This window comes from Molossus molossus, unplaced genomic scaffold (genome assembly GCF_014108415.1).
Source record: "Molossus molossus isolate mMolMol1 unplaced genomic scaffold, mMolMol1.p scaffold_m16_p_11, whole genome shotgun sequence".
Classification (NCBI taxonomy): Eukaryota; Metazoa; Chordata; class Mammalia; order Chiroptera; family Molossidae; genus Molossus; species Molossus molossus.
Window position 1 is genome coordinate 57,525,099 of NW_023425346.1, and position 16,498 is coordinate 57,541,596.

At 38.5% G+C, this 16,498-nt stretch overlaps 1 protein-coding gene and 1 non-coding gene across 2 annotated transcripts in view; one reads left to right on the forward strand and one right to left on the reverse strand.

Annotated features, from left to right (window-relative positions):
• SLC39A10 (solute carrier family 39 member 10) overlaps positions 1 to 12,659 on the reverse strand; it is a 119,757-nt gene extending 107,098 nt beyond the window's left edge. The window contains exon 1 of the mRNA XM_036254482.1: positions 12,593 to 12,659. The gene's annotated coding sequence lies outside the window, so the exon portion shown is untranslated. The remainder of the gene's footprint in view (positions 1 to 12,592) is intronic.
• A 1,349-nt stretch (positions 12,660 to 14,008) lies between these two features.
• LOC118625893 lies at positions 14,009 to 14,119 on the forward strand. The gene has a single exon (XR_004958751.1). It is a non-coding gene; the product is annotated as a U6 spliceosomal RNA (small nuclear RNA).
• Positions 14,120 to 16,498: the final 2,379 nt, after the last annotated feature.

A 16,498-nucleotide genomic window follows, 5' to 3' on the forward strand; every position in this document is an offset into this window, starting at 1 on the left:
AGATGTCCCCTGGTAAGGATAAAAAAAAAAGTCCAAACCAAAATCTGAAGTCAGTTTCGGTCCTCTTCCAAAAGATTCATCCCTCGGTCTTTTAACTCAAGCACTTGATATCCTCTTATAAGAATATAACCCACGCCTTGGCCGGTTTGGCTCAGCAGTTGGAGCGTCGGCCTGCGGTACAGAGAGACCCGGGTTCAGTTCCCGCTAAGGGCACGTACCTCGGTTGCAGTTTGTCCCCGGCCCTGGTTGGTCGTGTGGGTGGCAGCCACTCGATGTGTCCCTTCACATCGATGTTTCTCTCTCTCTCTCTCTTCCTCTCTCTCCTTCCCGCTCTATCTGAACAAAAAATGGAAAAATGTCCTCGGGTGCGGATTAAAAAAAAAAAAAAGAATATAACCCACATTGCATCCTGAAGCTGACAATAGCCTTATACCTTGGTGAGTTACCATGACAACCCTCAGATTCGCTTCTGGAAAACAGTAACAAGAGTTTCATCCTGTTTTCATCACTGTGTTACACAGTCCATCCTGCCCTTTGGGTCCCATCAGGAGAAAGGCCAGTGCTAATCCTTCTGCTCCAGCATGCTTCTCCGAAGACAGGAGGCTGGGGAAAGAGGCCGCCCTGTCCTGGAAATGACTGCAATCGAGGAAAGAGAAACCTCGCCAAAATCCTGGAGTCAGCGTTTCGCTTTGGATGGTAGTTTTGATTTGGCTTCCCAGATTCTCATACATTTCTTTTTTAACACGACGGGTATGATTGGAGTGATGTTTGACAACATGGGGTGCCCCACCTTCGCAGCTTCACAAATGCAGTCAGGGACTCACGTTGGAAGGTTGCTGTTTTACTTGAGAAGGGTTTAGAAACCGACTGGGTTCAGCAGCAGCTCAGTGCTTTGCTTTTATTTGTACATAAACCAGATTTCTAGTCAAAAGCAAAACAATGCCCCTCTGCCTTCTCCCCACGCTCCAATCTTCAGACAGCCCATCTAGGAATGTCTGATAACTAAGCTGGCAAGGCATCTGGCCAAAAAAAAAAAAAAGGGTAGGCTCGAAGTAGTTTATCTCTGAGCCACCCACGGTTCACCCTTAATTTATTATTACAAGAGAAGAAAAATAAAATGCTAACGCTGGCTCTTTCAGAAGGCTTTTGGAATCAAGTACTAACTACTGTAAGGTCTGGACAGCCTGCAGATATTTCCTATTAGAGCTCTATAGAAGGGCTTGAAATATAGGAGTTTAAATAGTGCAAAATATCTCTTTGTCCACTGACGTATTGCGGTTGTAATCAGGGACCGATGACAAGTGGCCTGGGCATTTCTGTCCATTGCTGCCCTTCAGGCCCTGCGTACAGCAGTGTGTCTGTGGTTCGCCTCTCACACACCTGCAAACGGTGGGCTATTTCCTTATTGCAGGAAATGCTGCTCCTGCCCGAGGCACCCTTACAAGAAATTCTGTTCCGTACAGCTTTATTTCTGCATACTATTTTCTCAACTATGAACATTTCAGTATTGGCCACTGAGAACTGAAAAGTACTCCTCCTTGTGGTCATTAAAAAACAGGGAAATGGGGGTTGGGAATAGAAACCCAAGTTGAAGAGAGTTGCATGTTAGGAAAAAGAAAGGCAGCTTAAGAAGTAGAAGGAACTTCAGGCCTCTGGGGCATTTGCACAATGTCCTGAGTAAAGAAGCAATTGGGCCCTGGCCGGTTTGGCTCAGCGGTTAGAGCGTCGGCCTGCGGTCCAGAGAGACCTGGGTTCGGTTCCCACTAAGGGCACGTACCTTGGCTGCAGTTTGTCCCCAGCCCTGGTTGGGTCGTGTGGGTGGCAACCACTTGATGTGTTGCTTTCACGTCGATGTTTCTCTCCCTCCTACTCTATCTGAACAAAATATCGAAAAATGTCCTCGGGTGAGGATAAAAAAAAAAAAAAAAGAAGAAGCAATTGGGACTTGAGAAAAGTAATTTTTAATGGCCTGAGCTTTCCTGTGAGGTTATAAAAAAAAAATTTAGATTACCATAGGTTTAGAGAGAATTGAGAAATATCTACTTAGTTATATGGAGTAGGCTAAATAAAGATAATCCAGAACTTAATTTTTTCAGTTGTTAAAATGATTATATGATATCTCTTTCCACCATCTTGGAGCCTGTGGAGACAGGACTTCCAAAACACAGACAGGACTGAGGACTGTGGTTCAAGGCCATCTTTGCTGACTATGAGTGGGGGCTCTGGACTCAGAGGGAACACACAGCTCTTCTTAAAATCAAAGGTGTTTATATATGCTTGACATGACACTGAATTCTATGTAGGCAAGAGATGTGCTCTGCGTACAAAGCAAAGAACACACATTGACAGATGCTGGTGGCAAACCAGACGAAACCAGAGTCACCTGGAAAGGAGACTCATGCTCATGGAAACATGGTTTGTGCCAAATTCTGAAGCAACTCTCCTGCTAAGGCCCCTGGACACAGAATCCATGGACTACTCTTCCCCTCAAGGATTTAGAATTATTGAAAATAAATCAATAAAAGTGTATTTGTTCTCATGTGAAAAATATTATTATATGATAAATATAATGGGGACTGGGATTTAGGAACCAAAAATGCAAAAACAAACCACTGTCACCCATGTCAAGAGAAGAAAAAGACAACTCCTCAAGATTCACATTATCTGGAACAAGACAATTTCACTGAATTTATACATTTGAGACCCTGAATAGTTTTGACCCTACAGTAAGGTACAGTAAAAAAAAAAAAAAAAAAAAGTTAGCCCTACAAACATCGTATTATTAGGTTTATTTATTGTGCTCTCATCATTGCTTTGTTTCAGTAAATGGCAGAATAATCATCAGGCATCTATAAGGCTACTCCTGATGTCCATTCCTGAACATTATTTCTCCTTAAGACTTTGACCTTCTACATCACGTATTTTCTAAGACAGAAAACACTTGGGATGGACCTCTGACACTGCGGAGCTCAAGTAGGAGGGTTTGCAGCAACAGACTTAATTCACACTACAGGCCTTCCTGGAGCCTGAGCTTCCTCACAGGAGCTGGACACCCGCTACGCTTCACAGTTGGCATCGACTAAAAATGCCTACGATCTGTCTGGGCCTGTAAGTAATTTTCTTTTATCTTTAAAATTGTACCCTTGGCACAACTAATCTGAAGGTGCAACATAAAAAAAAAATTTTTTTTTTTAAGAGCACAAGGCAATTCTAGCAGAGAATGTATAACGTAAGGCAGGATTTGAAAAATTGTTACCCACCTTCTTAGTTTAATATTAGTTCCCCAGCAACACAAATACTATTTAATGACTGTAGTCTCTGTGTTTGTATTATCTTTGATTCTTCCACTTTTAAGTCTAGCATTATGAAAACTGCACATGCTTTTTAAATGTCTTACTGTGCATACTTCACATTATACAAACATTTTTTGCATTTATTTCTATCGTCTCTTGTCCTTCCTAACTTCCCTTTATCATTCACTTAATATTTCATTTCATCATTTCATAAGCGTTTTGCAGTTCAAATCAGTTTTTCTAATGAATTGGTTTTAAATAGGAATTTTTGTTCGGTTTGTCCCTTGATTTTTCTGTCTATAGTCCCTCATCACATCAAATATTTTAGGATCAATTCAGAGATATCAGGTCATGTTAGCAGTATATCTTTTTCATTACAATTTACATATATCACCGATTTAAAATTTTGCTAGTTCAATTTTCTAATCAGCCTGAAAAATCTTTGCTGATCAAATTGCTTATTTTCTGACTAAATTCCACCCCGACCTCAGACTATTTATCAGGCTGTAAACTGTAGGACAGTAGTGTTTACCATGCCAATTGCCATGTTATGAACGATCAGCATATACATACCCCACTATCTGTGATGCAAAGTTCTTTATTTCATACTAGAAATCTAAAACCTTCCTTTGTTGTTTCCTTTTCCTGACTCGAAAGGTTGATCAGGTGAAGGAATTCAGAACATGTCACCCCCAAAATATGCCACTTCGGCATACGGATGATGTGGCGCTGAAGGTACTTGAGAAACAGCAGATGCATGAAGGGCTGTCTGACTTCCCCTAAGTAGCTTTTCTGCTAAAAGCAGGTCATAAAATTTCCAGTGAGAAAAGCGCCCTCCCTGTGACTGGAAGAAAACATCCCCATCACCAGAGTATGGGAGTCGACCTGGAATGGACTGTGCAAACTCTCTGAAATAACCCTTGTCTCCCATTAGTTCCCCCTCCTGTAATTACTAGTCACTGTCCCGCAATTTAGCGCTCGCCCAGGACCCTTTGTCTGGTCACATCCCCACAGTGTGCTGCTCTTTGTGTCATCAGGTCTTTTGGAACTGATAGCTACTACAGACCTTCATTTTCCATCTAAAGACTCCTACGTACGTGGAAAAAGAATGAAATAAATGTACATGTTTTTCTCCTGTTAATCTGTTATCTGTCAGTTTAATTCTTAGGCCAGCCAGAGAATCTAAGAGGGTAAAAGAAGTTTGCTCTACCGCATAGTAAAGTTCTCTCTCTCTCTCTCTCTCTCTCTCTCTCTCTCAACTCACACACACACGCACAGAGTTCTGCACTTTTGCACATTACATTACCTAATATTGCCTGGTAATTGTCTCATATACAACTTTCTACATCATCCTAGAATCCAGATTCTCAGAATTTAAATAAATCTTCAGAGGATCACATCAAACCTGTGATCTATGTCTTATTTGTTTTTTCACAATTATAATTATGTGGCCCATACTGCTAACTCACAAGGCTTTGGATAACACATTGCCTGAAGAGATGGCAAAGAACTAGTTACCAAGTTTTGTTTCTTCTTACGACTTCCTTTTAAAAACATAAATCTAACTATTTAAAGTTTCAAATAAGTCCCTGTGTATACAACAAACATCAATAATTTAATTTGCTATGTGCTGAACACATACATTTTTCACTAGGATGAGTAGTTCTGGATCTGTAACTGCTAAGAACATGAGAAAGAGGTTGGAAGAGGGAAAGGAACAAGGTAATGAATTTCAAGATCAAAGACAGCAAAATTTCTCCTTGAATAGTGAGCGTCTCTTACGCAGAAATTCAAGTTTATGTCGTCAGGGAACTATACCCTAATACTCCAGAAGCACTCTGTCATCTTTGACTCTGGGTCTAGTGCCACCACCCCACCCCCAACATCAGGTTAAACAGTAAGGAAATAGACAGGCCCGCCAGAGAGGCCCTAAATATCCTTCCCACAGCCTTGGTAGTCAAGTACATAAGAAGACTTACCCTGGCAACAGCTTTTAAAGGTGCTTTATGTCCAAAAAAAAAAAAAAAAACAGATGAAATTCTGCTCTCCCTTCAATTTTCTTCTGTTAGTCCGTGAGACAGGGTGAGAGGTCAAAATGGTCTCAGCCTTAGTGAAAGAACAGTATTTCCAGGATGATCTTTTGAGAGGGGTGTGCTGTTCCTAATCAACATCACAATAGCTCCCCATCAAATCCTAATCCACCACATATTGCTAGCTTTTGTGATTTTTATAGCCTGTTAATTCTCTCTGTTTTTCTTAGCACAGATCTTTGTCCCAGAACTCCCAAACACCACTTTATCAAATTGTATAGGACTCTCCTTTCCTACTTGAGATATAAACCAACCTCAAGATTTACACCTTTGAAGTGATGAGTCTCAGGACTTTGCCATGTAGTTGTCACTGCAAAGTGAACACCTCTCAGAAGAAACATTGCAGCTCTGCAGGCTCCCTTCCTTCAGATGTGGCTCCCACATATTCAGGGGTGGCCTTTTTTTCTCCAAGTCTACCTACGTCCTTCTGTAACAATTACGGAGCTCTGAAGGTGTCGGGAACAGGAAAGTGAATTTTAACATTTTTACTTCAGTGTAGATACATTCAGTTTTCAAGGATACCATAAGAGGAGGGCTTACCTTTTAGACTCAGGTAAACTAAAATTTCAGGAGGAAGTGTAGAACCCTTATAAAATAAGCATCATCACAAGGGAGGATTATAGGGACATTTGCCATACTGTGTCAACAATAAAACTTTTAAATTAAAAAAAAAAATAGGCACCGTCATTACCACCATCATCAATAATGACATTATTGCAGCTAGTGATTTTATACCATGCTTACTGTATCTCAGACATTATACTAAGCATGAATTATCTCATTTAATCTTCTGAGCAACTCTATGAAGAAGGGGCTGTTCCATCTCCATTTAACAAGTAGAAAAGTATCCCTGGCTGGTGTGGCTCAGTTGGTTGAGCACTGTCCCATGTACTGAAAGGTCTCAGGAGCAATTACTAGTCGAGGCACATGCCTGGATTTCAGGCTCCACCCCCTGGATCCCCAGAAGGAGGTGTGCAGGAGGCAGCCCATTGATGTTTGTCTCTCACATAGATGTATCCAACCAACTGAGCCACACCAGCCAGGGAAATTTTTATTGTTGTCACTATTGCAGATGTCCCCCATCTACCCCTTTGTGATGATGCCTATTTTATAAGGGTTCTACACTTCCTCCTGAGATTTTAGTTTTACCTGAGACTAAAACTGAAACATCACATAGATATTTCTCTCTTTCTGTCTTCTTCTCTAAAATCAATAAAAACATAAATACATATCTTTATTGTAGAAAAGTAGAGTTTACTGGGGGTAAATTGGTCTAATTCCCTAGAGAAATTGAATGGTACTACTGTACTGTGTAATTAGAATACAGACTATCTGACTCCCTAGTTTCTGCTCTTAAGCACTCACAAACTAAAATTGAACCTTCTGCCCAGTCTGTGTGGCTCAGGTGAGCCACACCCATGGACCAAGAGGTCACTGGTTCGATTCCCGGTCAGGGAACATGCCCAGGTTGTGGGCCCGATCCCCAGTCGGGGACATGAAAGAGGCGGCCAGTCAGTGTTCTCTCTCATCGATGTTTCTATCTCTCTCTCAATCTCCCTTCCTCTCTCTCTAAAAATCAATAAAGAAAATAAATAAATAAAATAAAATTGAACCTTCTGAGCAATTGATTGCTAGAGATAAAAGCAATCTTAGATGTTGAGTGTCTCCTTGAACTTGAGAGATTATCATGACATTATATATTCTACTTACAAAGGTTTTAAAAAAATATTTATCTCTGATCTAATTCCCTGACCTGAATCAAGAGTATCAGATAATATATCAATTGTTTACGTGTGAAAAATATAGAAAAAAAACTAAATAAAGAATTAAGGAAAACATGTACTGGTAATTATTTTTACAGCAAAATTATTTTACAAAATGTGTGTTGTCTTATAAGAAACACATTCATGTTTTCTTTCTGACAGCTACCCATTTTTATTTCAGTTTTGTAAGTTTATCGAAGCATTTGTCAGGAAAGCTTAATCACTTTGGTTATTTTGCCAGAAAACCTTCTGCATCTAAAACTTATTTTTGCCTTAGAATGCATTCTGCTAAAAATGGACTTTTCCAATTATCTTTCATTATCTCAGATCTCCCACTAATATCTTTCATGCGTCTGTTCATCAAGTTGCACAGATTTCCAAATGGGATTAGCAGTCTTAACAATTTTGCTGTTAGCTACAGTCACCAATAGCATCCTTTGAGGATGTTTTGCTTATCTTCTGCTTTAGCAAATGTTTTACTATTTTAGTATCATTTGGTGGGTAACAATCTGGAATTTGCATCTGAAACACGAATTTCATACTTTTAATAAGTGATACAGAAATTATTAATGAAAGTAATAAATACCTGAAATAATTTATTTTTACTATATTAATCCCAATTACTAAAATAGTTTAAAGAAAGTAGTCATTTAAGTTTTTCTAAAACATTTATATCTATGCACGTATAATTTAATAGCATATGCCTTTATATTTAAAGAAGATTTTTTTGGAATCTGGGAAAGAAACTCAACATATTGCTTTTCTATGACACAGAAATATGTAACTTCCCTCAAGAATTGGGGGACAAACTCTAAGATAAGATTTGCCCTTTTTTTGTTAAGAAAATATATTTTTATTTCTGATAAACTGTCATTACAGAGAATAGAATAGTTGCTGAGATTCTTTTTTTTTTTTTTAAATTTAGTGTCCTCTTCAATATGTAATACTATAGTACTATTTTTTTAAATGTTGGAAACATTATCTTCTAAAATGCTTTTGTTATTTATTTTGATGTCAAAACTACATCTTTAGCATTTCATTCATCACTATCTAGTGTTAAAAAATAACTAGTTTTTTAAAAACCTGTTGTTTTGGGAAGCAACAGATACTCAGAGTATTGAATCTTACAAGGAGTTTCTTTCTGACTTTGAAATGGCGGTCTTTTCAGTCCACTCTGATTGTTCCTTCTTTCCCTCTCCTCCCACTCCTTCCCTCTCTCCTTCTATGTTCCTTCCCTTTTTTTCTTGCCTATTTGCTCTCCTACTTTCTTCCTTCCTCTCACTCTTTTTTGAAGGAAGGTGTCTTAAAAGGAAGCAGTCACTGACTCTTGAATCTGTTAAGGGCTGTTTATAGCTTTTAGAGACCACTTATACCTTTTTCTTTATTTTTGAAAGATGGAATATTGCACATTCTGTTGACTTCAATCCTAGACTCGTGGCTAGGTAGCAGCACATTCCTCCCAACCCTGTTTGGGAGACCACAGATCAATACATAGGACCGCGGGAGAACTGAGTTGTGATCATCTTCATGTGAACTGTGCACACAGGGTGAGAGGGAGTAAAAATGCTCTTCACTGTGCAGAAAGGTAAAGTTCATTGCCCTACTTTCTTGTTAACCTTATATGGTTGGAGATCAAAACAGGAAGTGTCATTGTTAACAGGCAAAAATGTTCAAGTTCTGTTCTTTAAAACACCCTGAACCTTCTTTCCCATGAGGACATTTAGAATGCAGGAACTTTGGGTGAGACCACATGGCTTCCTTTGGATTCTCTTCAAACAAAGTAGTAATGTTTGTTTTTGTTTTTGTAATGCAGTTAAAGAAAAGATACTTGCCATTTCAGAAAAGAACAACATTAAGTTCCTTTTAGATTTTTATGAGTATCTGTGATCATTTGTTACATGTGGCTAAAAAATGACCAGTACTGATGAGATAGCATTTTATTTTTAGAGAAAAGCCTCAACACACTTTCCCAAAGTGATTCTTTAAAAAAAATCTCTGCTTCCTTCCGGAGAAGTTCTGTCCAAGGCTACATGTGGATCTATATACTTGCATGATAAAGATCATCTTTCTACCCAAATATACTGATGGTGAAAGGTTTAAGTGTTATGGTCTCTGAAACTGGTGAAATAGAATTCCCTTCCTAAGTTCCCTGTACACAAATACTAATAAGTCATTGTTGTAATGCTTGTTGACTTGATATGATATTTTTGAAAAATAATTTTTCTTTATTGATTTTAGAGAGAGAAGAAGGGAGAAGGAGAGAGATAGAAACATTGATGAGAGAGAACAACGACTGGCCGCTTCCTGCATGCCCCCTCCCCCTCACTGAGGATTGGGCCCACAACCTGGGCATGTGCCCTATCCAGGAAATGAACTGGTGATCTCTTGGTGCATGGGTTGACGCTCAACCACTGGGCCACACCTGCAGGGCTGATGTGATATTTTAAACAAAGAGAAAAATGTCATAAGCCAGGGAATGGAATGCCAGGAAAGAAAAATATGATACATAGATATCTCAGTCTCTAAAGTTTCATTTCCAAACTTTCAAATTTTCTCCCAGCCCGTGTCTAATGGCAAACAAATATTCTAGAACAAAATAACGATAGACATACCTTTTCTACAAGTAGAATGAGTCCAATCTACTTTTTCTCTTTTCCTAATGAAATAAGACTATTTCAAATAAGGGTATACTAATATATTGAGGAAATATTTTCAGCTCAAGTGCTTAATTAGAAGTTTGTCTTTATTGGTAAGCTGTTATCATATTAAAAATACAGCTTAATATAGTAACAAAATAAAAGACAAATCCCTACCTCCGACCAGTGCGGTTCAGTTGATTGAACGTCCTCCCATGTACCTCGGTCACGAATTCAAGACCTGGTTGAGGCACATGCCTGGGTTACAAGCTGGATCCCCAGTAAGGGGCATGTGGGAGGCAGTCAATCAATGTTTCTCTCTCCCTCTCCCTTCCTCTCGCTAAAAAAAATCAATGAAAACATATTTAAAAAATAAGAAAAAGACAAATCCCTGGATAATAGACCAGAAAGTTAAGATAAAACTTTCTATATACCCAAATCTAGTCAAGGACTTGACCAAGGACACCATTTCATGTATCTTTCATTGTGGTCTTAAATATATTTGAATTTGAAGTTCCTTATGCATTGATTTCTGTATACAATTGGAAAAAAGTTTTCTGACTTATCTATTGTAGAATATAGAGTGGCTGGCCTTAATGAAATATAAGTATTTTGCAAAACTATTGAACTTGTCTAAGAATAGATGGTGCTGGACTGAATCTCCTTAGTAATCAACTAGAACTTTCTTTAGTTTTTTCTACCATCAAAGTGTATAAGATGTAACGCTATAGGACTAGAATGACCCCCACAAGTGGTCTCCTTATCCCACATATATTATTTTAACTGAATTTGCTTGAAATTCCATTTGTCATCTGAAGAAATGAAGAGAAGAATCAAGAGTTACAGAAGAGGGGAAGGAACTAACTCTCAGTCTCAGTGTTTCAGAGATGAGGTGATCACAAGGCCTTGGGGTTTAGCCTCCCCTGCCTTTGCTCTCTCCAAGCTCATGGTGCTTCTGTTCGCTTTTTGCTTTATAAGGTGAGTTGGAAATATAATGTTTTTTATTTATGTATTTGTTATTTTGATATTGTGGGGAAATTTAAAGAAAGTAAGCTTGTAGGCTCAAAGTTCTATTTAATCACTCTGGGATTCTTATAGAAGAAATGGAAAAACTTAAAAAACATTATATTTAAAAAGTATTTTACAGTTTATAAAGTACCTCCATATAAAATTATTTAATTTGAACATACAGTGAGGGAGGTCCAGAATCACACCATGAGTAACTGACAGAGCTATAACCATAAACTACGCATCTCTCTCTCTCTCTCTGTCTCCATATTTTTCTCTATCTCTTTTTCTATCTTTCTCTCTCCCTCTCTCCTCCCACTCTATGATTGCATCTAAAACTTACTCTATGGATGCTTAACAACATATAAAAAAACTAAAAACTTTCTGAGGGCAAATTTAGTGCCCTATTTATTTTTGCATTTGTATTATTGTATCATCTAACCCAAAGTAGGTGTTCAGCTTTTTGTTGAATGGATAAATGAACAAATGAATAAAATAAAATAAAAATAAAATAGTACAGTGGATTGAGGGTCGTCCCATGGATTAAGAGGTCTAGGTTCAATTCCCAGTCAGGACACGTGCCTGGGTTGTGGGCTCAATCCCCAGCAGGGGGCATGCAGGGGGCATGCAGGAGGCAGTTGATTGATGTTTCTCTCTCTCTCTCTCTCTCTTCCTTTTTCTCTCAAAAAATAAATAAAATCACAAAATGAAAGAATTTTTCAGATAGTAAATTAAAATAGATTAATATTGTAGATTTTAGACAACTATTGAGAAAATAAATAGTTGTATTAGAGGCTATCTAATCTATCTGAAATCTATCTTGTTAGCTTCACTCCATAAAATATACTATATCATCTATTATTATTTACAAATATTCAGATCACTAAGTCATAAGTATTATTTAGAAAGACTGTATTTTGATAGCATGAGGTTAGAATTCATCTTCAGTAGCTTAAGGTTTATTGGAATACAACAAATAAAAATGATTATAATTACCTCTCACATCTAGGAGAGTACAAGACTGTTAACTCATATTTATATCAGTTTTCATTATTTTTGCATTACATTTTAAAAATTAATTTTAGAGTTTTAAAACATCAACTGATCATTTTTTTATATTATTCCAACAGCATGGTTTATCCATGAATAGATTTCAACTGGCCATGCTTAGATAAAACAAGTTTTCTTATATATACTTCTACCAACCTACACCTTTGGGTAAAAATTCTGGGTGTGTTGAGCTTTATTTTATTTTTTACAAAGTCTCAATTAGTAAATATTTCTGTGTGTGACTTGGAAGAAAATTTTGAAGAACTAATTATTTTATACTAATATAGTTTGATTCAAATACTAGCAAGATACACTGAGAAAAACAATCTCAAATAATATACATTTTTTCATTTTTTTTCAAAGCCAAACCCATGAAACAAATAAAGATGAAATGTCCATGATCTGACATAGATTCTCTAGATGCATACCAACGAAGAAATTATTGAAAAAAAAAAATGGCCCAAGCTATAACTTTGCCAATTTAGTTACTGCTGTCAAGTAACAATACATGATGCCATCTAGTGACAAGTGACCAACATACGAATAATCACACAGAAATGACAGAGTGAGGAGGTGAAATTCCCAGGATTTTATATGTTCATATATAAAATCTTCAGAAAGAGAAAAATCCTTCTGAAAGAATCAAATGTGTTAGATTAGCATTCTCTCTTTTGGTACACAGAGTGCATGAGCATGTATCACTGATCTGCAGCTTGGGGGTTTTTATTTTTAAATACTGTGTTGCCACCTACCTCCAAATCTGCACCTCTACCTCCTTCTGCCGCTGCCCTTCATCCGGTCGCAGCTGAACTCAGAACTGAGAAGTGTCGTTGAAGTCGCAGCCCCCGTACACTGACAGGTGGTGGACGTGGAGCACTTTACAAACCGATCTCAACGAGCTGAAAAAGAAAAAAAAAAAAAAAGAACTTCAAAAAAAGGGAACCAAGATGATTCCTGAAACAATCTGTGCCCAATAAAAAATAACAACAACAATAAATAAGGAGTTCAAAGGGTAAAACTAAAATAGGGACCAGAGGAAATTATCTTTGTTTTTCTTGGCCAAGGACTATGCGGACCTGGTGCTGTCTCGTTCCTTGTCCCAAATCCTCACTGGAAATGCCGGCGACCTCTCTCTGAAAGGCTCTAGCATTGTGCCCTAAGGGAAATAATTTTCTTCGAGTTATCTCATCTTTTGTAAGCAGATGGCATAGGTTTTTTTTTTTTTTTTTTAAGAGAAAGACCAACAATCTGTCGACTGTGGAATTCTCATAGTCCAATAGTTTCTTTTTGGTTCATTTTTTATAGCTAGATAAACTGGTGCTGCTGCCATAGATACATGTAAGAACAGGAGACACTGCTGTGTTCACATATATCTGTTTAAAGCTCAGGAGGAGGATGTTGTCAGTTGCCTTAGACTCTTAAGTTAAAAAACCTTTGTGAAATGAAAAAGAAAAGCTTATCAAAATCTCAGCTTCAAGTGAGTTTAGTTGTGGTTTTTTTTTACTATTGCCGACATGCTGTGATTGGAGCACAATGTGTGGAAATTGCATAACCATTATTTCCACAAATCAAAGCTATTGAGAAATGGGAAGGCCTGGCAGGAGCTGTTGCATGAAACGTTCATTTAAAATCTCGGCCTTTATTTCTAAAGTTTTTCTTCTTTTTTGAAACTATTGTTCCGTTTTAACCATCACTGAGCTTTGTTGTTGTTGGGTTTTTTTTTATAACTAAAATCAGGATTAGTCACAGGCCAAATCACATATTTTGAAAAGTGTTTTCTCTATGTTTCTTATATTTATAATTTTTTAAAATCCTCACCCAATGATATTTTTTCATTGATTTTTAGAGAGAGTACAAGGGAAGGAGTGGGGGGGGGGGCGGAGAGAGAGAAACATTGATGTGAGAGAGACACATCTACTGGTTGTCTCCTACAAGACCCCGACTGGGAGCTGGGGGTCTAACCTGCAACCCAGTAATATGTTCTTGACCAGAATCAAACCTGCAACCTATCAGTCTGTGGGCCAACACTCTAACCCTGTTCCAAACCAGCCAGGGCCTTATTTTTATCTTTAGTTCAAGTTAATTTTATTATTTTTGGCATCTTGGACTAGTCTAGGCAAAGGACTCTTAGTTCAAGTGTTAGAAGCACCAAGGAAACATTGAAGCATGCTTGCTTGGGCAGAACATACACTAAAATTAGACTGATACAGAGAAGATTAGCATGGCCCCTGCCGGGTAAGGATGACACACAAATTTGTGATGATGTGTTCCATATTTTTTTTTTCTTTATTCATTGTTAGAGAAAGAGGAAGGGAGAGTGAGAGAGAGATAGAAATGTCAATGAGAGAGAACATTGATTGGCCGCCTCCTGCATGCCACCCACTGGGGATTTGGCCCATAACCTGGGCATGTGCCCTGACCAGGAATTGAACTGGTGACCTCTTGGTACATGGGTTGACACAACCACTGAGCCACACTGGCTGGGCGTGTTGCTTTTTTTTTTAAAGGAAGGAAGGCAGAAAGGCAGGAAGGAAGGGAGGGAAAGAAAGAAGGAAGGAAGAAAGGAAGAAAAATACAACATTTGGTGCAATTTTCACGCCTTAGGGGAAGTTTTGGTGCCTTCAGACTTGTCCATTCCAGGTTTATGGGGGCTACTGACAGTCCTTTCTCTACTTCTTTCACATTTAAAATAGTAACCAGTCAGATGGTTATTTGGGTCAAAGTGAGCCTGAATGCATTATAAGAAAACGAAGGAAAAACTTCCCATTCTGGCTGTGTTCCTTTTTTGCACAGCAGAGGTTTAGTTGTGCTACTCTTAGAGTCACAGGTTCTGCTGAGAACTTAAAAACGTCCCTGCTTCCGGTGAACACATCTGAACACATCCGGAGTCGGGCTGGGGATGAATGAGATGGGGTGGGAATCTCAAACACCCTCTTGCAAATCAGGAGGTATAAATGGGGAATTTACTTGAGTGAAATGTGGTTTTGTTGGGAAATAGTCTACTGGGGTATTCCGTTAGCCCTTTCAATATCTAAACTTACTGTGAGGAAGAAATAGTCTGCAAAAAAAAAAAAAAAAAAAGACACTTTTCAGCACCTGGGATATAATGAGCATAAATATCTTTTTAGGTTCAAGATTTATGGTCAAAGATTATTTTCTTCTGTAATGTTTCTGCTTCAAGAAGTGTTTCAGTGTTCTTTAAAGTAAATGTCAAAGATTCTAAGGCTAAAACAGTGATTAAAGCAAAAGTCTGTGACCCAGTTTAGTTTTGAATCACGTTGGTGCTGTTTCTTTCATTTTTAAATTTGGTGCCACTTTCTATCATTTTCACCCCTGGGACTTTCTGGTTAGAGATGTATATAATTGCCTTTCTGCCTACATGCTCTGCCCAAAGAATCTGTTCCCACCCAGAAACCTTGCTGAACAGATGGGCCTAGTCATCCTTGATTGTATCAAATGACCCTGCTCCTCTGGCTGTAGGTGAGAAGGACAGGTATGTGGAGACTGACTGTGAGTCAATCTGTAGGTTAGGCCAAGCCACTTTGATGATTTCATCTGCAACGTTTCAACTCAGGCACAAGAACCATAGATGGGAGATGAGAACTGGATCTGCAGAGTCACAGGTATTTGGTTTGAGAGTTATCTCATCATAAGCCTCAGCCATGTGCAAATCAAATTTATGAGGGAATCCAAAGTAAAAACCTTGCATATGGAGCCAGCCTGAGAGAGTGACATGGTATAGACACTCAGACAAGCGGTAACAAGAGCTGGATTTGACAGTTGTGAGATCTAGGCCTCTTTCTATTTTCTAAATATACTGGTGGTGTGTGGTGTTTTTTGTGTTTTTTTTTTAATGCATTTTTATTTTTGAAATTTTATTTTATTTAATTATTATTATTTTTTGTTTAATTATTTATTTAATTATTATTGTGTTTTTTCTTTATTGATTTTAGACAGAGGAAGAGAGAGGGAGAGAGAGATAGAAACATCATTGAGAGAGAACATTGATTGGCCACTGGGGAGCAGGCCCACAACCTGGGCATGTGACGTGACAGGGAATCAAACCAGCGAACTCTTGGTGCATGGGTCAATGCTCAACCACTGAGCCACACCAGCTGGGAGATTATTTTTGAAATTTTAAAGAATTGATTTAATTCACTGCATTATCAATTCTTTTTTTTTGTTTTGTTTTTTATCCTCACTCGAGGATATTTTTCCATTTTTTGTACAGATAGAGTGGGAGGGAGAGAGAGGAAGGGAGGGAGAGAGAGAAACATCGATGTGAAGGGACACATCGAGTGGCTGCCACCCGCACGACCAACCAGGGCCGGGGACAAACTGCAACCGAAGTACGTGCCCTTAGCGGGAACCGAACCCGGGTCTCTCCGGACCGCAGGCCGACGCTCTAACCGCTGAGCCAAACTGGCCAGGGCTCAAATTCTTAGTAACATATCTTTAAAGGTTTCAAGGCAATACTTTAAAACATAACAAAACTTATCTTCTGGCAGCTGGTGTGGCTCAGTGGTTGAGCATCAACCCATGCACCAAGAGGTTGCCAGTTTGATTTCCTGTCAGGGCACATGCCCAAGTTGTGGGCAGGAGGTAGCCAGCCGATGTTTTTGCTCTCTCATCAATGTTTCTATCGCTCTCTCTTTCCC